The following is a 6000-nucleotide window of genomic DNA, read 5'->3' on the forward strand; positions in this document are numbered from 1 at the left end:
ACACCCTTACACATTTTCCCGTGAAAAAACATTCTGATGGATTATAATATGTCCTTCATTTTATATGTGTCACCCTGAACTTTAACTAATTAAAGAAAATATCATTTATTTTATAGAGCTGTAAAGACACCTTATGCAGGCTGGAAGAGAGACACAGTCAGGAGATATGCAGTATGGATGTGGCCAGTATGTACTACTTAGGCTCAAGTCCAGCTATTGGTCCCTTGCCTTGTTCTTTGTGTTTATTTTTTTTACAAAATCTTCCTTTTGCAGGCATTTATTAGTACATATATTGGATTTGAAGCTAAACAAAAATTAGGAAAAAATCTTTAAAATGCAGCATTTTATTAGCTGAAAATTAATATGCAGTCCCCTTCTCTCATTCTGCTGCTGGTTGTTTCTCTTCTATTGCACATCAAGAAAGAAGTTTTGCCTGTGGAGTAAAGAAAGACACAAGAATTCAAGGAAAAAAAACCACAACTTTCTTCTGAACATACCAAACACAGGCAGAGTTGACTGAGTTTCTGCAGAACTGTGATACTGTTGTCATGCTACCTAGGAACAAACGCATTAATATGATATTAGAAGGAGCTTGTGCAAGGTCTTAGCTAAAACACTGCCTGTAGTTCAAATGACTTGACTCCAGAAAAAAATGCATGGAAATGTTTCAAAGATGACCAGGTAAATGAAAAGGACTGACATATTCAGCTAAGCAAAGCAAAGCTCAGGGGATATGGCTCTTCACTAAAACAGAAGACTTGTATGACAGTGAACATGAGAGAAGGAGTTATTCAATCAATTCACTAACTAACATATATTCAATAACATATAAGAATAAATACGTAAAAGTTAACTGTCTTATTTTTAAGCTGGAAATTTAAAAAATAGATTCCAGACCACTAATGTAAAGATTTTCTACATCAACTTTCTAATGGGAAATAGGCGGAAAAAATATCTTTTTAAACAGAACTTAACAGTCATTTTGAAATAATTCTATGGTGTTTTTTATAAGAGTAGAGAACCAAATGCAACTATCTCAATCAACAAATTTATTTTTGAACTAAGTAATAGTATATTCAGAAAATTTCCACAAGGTGGGGTTGAGTTGATGCTTCATATCACGAAGTTTGCTTTGTACAGGACTTAGTTTATCATTTGTACTCCTTTACAAAGTTTATGGAAGTGAAATTTCATCTTACAAGTCAGGGATTCAATTAAAATATTCATGAAAACGCAAGAGCTTTTCACAGAGTAATGTACAATACAATTTAGACTTGTTTTAATAACTTGAATAGTATAATCCTAGGGGTTATTAAACACTGGTCCTGAGAGAGTTCCATTCAATATTTTTCACTTTGTTTGATCTAAAATTGATCCTATGCTTCATTTGCCCAATGTTTTATTACCCTGGATTTGAACTGCAACATTTTAGTTTTATAACTATGAAAAAATTTGCTGGTTTATAAACATAACATTTCATCTTGTAACACTGAATCCAAATAAGAATGGTGGTTGCAGCATAACATAAGAGAAAAATAGATGCAAAAACATCTAATATATATAAATCAGATCAAAGGAATTTATGAACTAAGTGTAATAGAAATAAAAGGGTTTACATATTCATGGTATTAATGATTTTTTTTACAAGAATGTTTTGCTTAGTTTGGCTACTTCTCTTATTTCAGAAGAAACACAAGTTATTTCAGAGCTCACTTGCTTGTTTGAAAGAGATTTGAAAAGCTTTTGGTTATTAATGAGGAAATTAAACATTGACTTGATGAAGAGTTAAGGGAAACAGAAAACTCACGGTATTAGAACCAGACTGCTAATCAGCCATGTTGATTTAACCTTGTGTTGTGTTACACATCATATAGAAATGGAATAAATACTGCATGTAACAAATCAGGAAGAAGAGACACATGCTGCAATCAAATCAAGGAGCAAATATTTATGTGTTTTGCAAACTAACACACAATTTTCCACTTTAGATGAAATTTGCATGACAGGTTATATCAGGGTCCAATATTCTCTGAACAGATTTATTTAGATATTCCACATAGGAAAGGTTTAATGTTTTAATACCAAATTTACTTATTTGAAGATTTTTGGCTCTAGACACGTTTTTGATTCAGCAGCGTGGTACAGCATTGTATCAAAATCACAGAATAGGTACAATATAGGAATTGGAACATACAGTTGGATCACAATACTAATGTGATTCCCATTACTCCTGTCTACATGCTCATTGTCACAATGCTGGGCCTCCCCAGTTTCTGGGAGGTATATGTTAGTTGAAGCTTGCTCAAGTACTTGACCTTCTAAGGTAATTCTGTTGGTTGTTCAGATTTTATAGTCTGTGTTGGGCTGACCCATTGTATGCTTCCCCCTGGGGGTCTGGCTAGCGCAGGAAGACATTCACACCTCTTTTGGTGGGATCAGAGTGGTTTATAAACAAAACTCCACTTGACAGCAGAGTTACTGTCAACTATTTCGCAATAAGATAATTGAGTAGGTAGGAAGTATACCAACTGGCATGTGTGCCAGTAACCTATAAAATGACAATGAATTACAGCCACATGGTAGCTTGGATCTGAGCTGTGGATCCTAAATCAGTGACTTTTCATCTGTTTGTCTGGAATATATTAATTATGCATTATGTCTTTATCATGCCAATTTTATTCATTTTATTCTTTTATCTGGTTGCTAGGGATGCACTCAAGTTCCAGTCATAAGCAACACAGTATCATAGAATCATAGAATCAATTAAGTTGGAGAAAACCTTTAAGACCATCACGTCCAACCATTACCCTATAACATTTAATTGAGGCCATATAGATTTATGCATTACATTTGGTTTTATTTCTTTTCCCTCGTAACACTGCAAATGTCCACTGAATATTTTTCATTGGTTTCTAAGCCCATAAACATTATTCACAGTATTCTATTCTGAAGCTATAAATTGCGTGTTCAAGATTGAGTCTGTAACATGGCTCTAGCGGCTAGTATTCACATTCTTCAGGCCTATGTGTGAGGAATAGGAATGATTCCTGTCAGCAACTTAGGAGTCCTTGTTATCACTGTACTTTGGGTGGAATCTAAAATCATGTGTAGAATGTGTAAGAATGATCAGATTAAGATAGATTTTCCTGTCAATACAATGAAGAAAGAGAAGAAGGAACAAAGGAATAATCCTTCCTAATCAAATGCTTTGTTACTTTAAGGGATACTTTGTTTAACTACTTGAATGTCTCAAGGCTTTGCTAATTACAGGGGTACTTTGCTTAACTGCTTGAATGCCTTGAGGGGGTTAGGTAATCAAGAGTTACCTTCTGTTACAGGATGAAGTGAAACTTGTGTATTGAATAAGTAACTATATAAGAAATGCAATTTAGGGGGCTAAGGTGGTGGTTAAGCTTGTGACAGACATCCCCCATTAATGTATTGCCAAGGAATTCAATAACTTTTTAAGAAGTTTCTTCACCCCAGCAACAGGAGGAGAACAATGAAAAGGAACCACGTCGATATTCGGGTGAAGGAGATGACAGGATTGGTTGAAACCCAAGACCGAGGAGTATAAGAGACTGTACCCCAGAAATCTCAGTGTGCATCTTGGGTGGAGCTGAGACTCCCCGGCGCACCCAGCACTGCTTATTGCCTCTCGATATTAGTCAATTGTAATAAAAAATTAATTAAATCAGATCATGGCCAAGACGGAATTTTTTTAACATATGTATCACTGCTTTATCTTACATGATTGATTTTAGAAGAATTGCTCTTGATCTTCAGAATCATGGTCTATACTGGACAATTCTATTACTAAAAAAATATATTAGTATGGTTTCTGCAATTCTTACCCATGATGAAAATTCATTGTAAATTACAGAGTACTTTTATTATCAGTAAGGCGTAAATACATTAATTGATGCTATTTAATTCCATACATTACTTAATAACACTTTTATTAGATGTTAGCATTCCATTAACACTATTGGGTCATTAACTTTGTTACAACAGACAAGTGCAATTTTGTTGTAATCAGGAAAGTAACAAGGGGATGGTTTGTACACCACAGGATAATTTACAATAGCAATAAAGTCTAATGAATTCTATTATTCATTCTTTCCTTTTCAAGGCCGAGTATACATTATGATATCAAGCATCTGGGGTGTGAAGCAAATGGGAAAGGTTGCATTCTGTCCTAATATGGCACTTTCAGTAATCCTTGAGCGCATTTAAAGTTTGCACTCCAGGCATTAGAATGAAGGTATAGAAAATAAGCAGATTCATATGGATGATATAGAAGTGATTCTATGATGATGGTATTTTGAGTCTCAGAGGAAATCTGTTCTTCACTGTGCTTGTGAGTCAGCAAGATAAACCTCAACTAGAATTTTCTTTGACTAGTGATACAGCATAAGATCCAACTGCTGGTTTATTAGGTTTATATGAAGAAGAGTCCAAAAAAGAAATTCTGGATTTATCCAAGATGGGCAGACAGTTTTGTTTCCCTTCTGCGTGTATTGGCATTAAGCGTGGCACAGGTTCCCCTGTCACAGGAAGGGTTAGTGAGGATATGAAATTCCACTGCTTCCATCAGGTTCACACCCACTCGTGTCTTGTCCTTTTGGAACACTGTGTGCTGAGTAAGATTTTGGTAGAAGACAAGAGTGACACAAAGTGATGGGACCTGATTAGGACCTGCATTACAGTGAATAGATAAAGGATTGTTTTCCAATGACTTCTCAGTTTCAGGTTAGAGAGAGACTTTGAATTCTAGGATACAGGGAAGCCTCCTGTGTAGGATGCAATAATTCTGAAAATCTCATAGAAATTTGTATGTTTTGTAAAAAATCTCCTCAAAGGTTGGGAAAGAATCTGAGGTGGTCTAAAACTGTGGTCTGCTTGTAATCTTGATTTCATTTTTTTTTTATTTAACTAGAAGGAAACAAAAAAAAAAAAAAAAAACAAACCAAAAAGCCATTCACAACGGACAGAAGTCAGAAATGTCAGAAGTATAAGCTGTAGCTGCAAATAGCATCATGCTTACATCTACAGTGCTCATAATCTTGGCTATGCTCTTCACTAGATTCAACAGGAAGTGCAGGAAGAATGTGTCACATTGTAGAAAGCTGTATAAATGACCTGCTGGCTAGGATGATCCTATTCTCCTTTATTCCCTTCTCCCCTCTTTTATTTCTCTTCTCCCTTCTTCCTTTTTCTTTTTCTTTTCCCCTTCTTATACTTTTAAGCGTGGAAGTGAGCTTGAACCTTTCACTCACTCATTCATTAGTGAGGAAATGGTTGGATGAGCAAATGCAATTTATCTCAGGGTGTGTGTATATGCTGCTTAGTCCTCTTCTTTCACAGTAACAGTAAACTACTTCCATAGCTTTTCCTGCCACCTCACTCTTGTAATTCTTGACTTTCTTGCAGTGGGGCACCAAACAATGCCTTCATCTACATCTTCCTTCTAACTTTTTTCACTTCAGCAATATGGTATGCACTTGGTCTTATTCTGGAATCCTGAGGATAAATGTAAAAATGCATTTTTTGACCAGACCTGATGAGTAGTTTGGATGAGAAAGCCAAGAGCTTCGCGTCAGTTGATTGACGTTGGCTGCCAGTCAGCTGATAATGACAGTCGGGCAAACCAAAACAACATATGCACAATTACTGTCCAACAAGACCTCCCTACGCTTGTGCCTGTTCAAGTGTAAGGCTCGCTGCACGCAGGTGGTTTGAGATCCCTGCATAAGGCTGTTCTGCAGAAGGTGTCCTTTTTCTGCCTAATCAGACAATTCCAAGTGAATTTCTTTTTGTCTGTCAGTGCATATTGAATCAGTGTCCTTAGGGAGCCAAGGTGCAACACTTACATTTTTTGAATGTTAAGGTGCCTAAGGCAACTGGATTTGTACCTTTGCCAGGAGAGTGGCACCTTCTGGAGCATTGCCTTAGTGAAGATTGCCAGCAGATGTCTAAAACATCTCCAAATGTAAAGTT

The sequence above is a fragment of the Neopsephotus bourkii genome, unplaced genomic scaffold, assembly GCF_033783945.1.
Source record: "Neopsephotus bourkii isolate Nb327-2 ecotype Australia unplaced genomic scaffold, CSIRO-AGI_Nbou_v1 NB_168, whole genome shotgun sequence".
NCBI classification, from domain to species: domain Eukaryota; kingdom Metazoa; phylum Chordata; class Aves; order Psittaciformes; family Psittacidae; genus Neopsephotus; species Neopsephotus bourkii.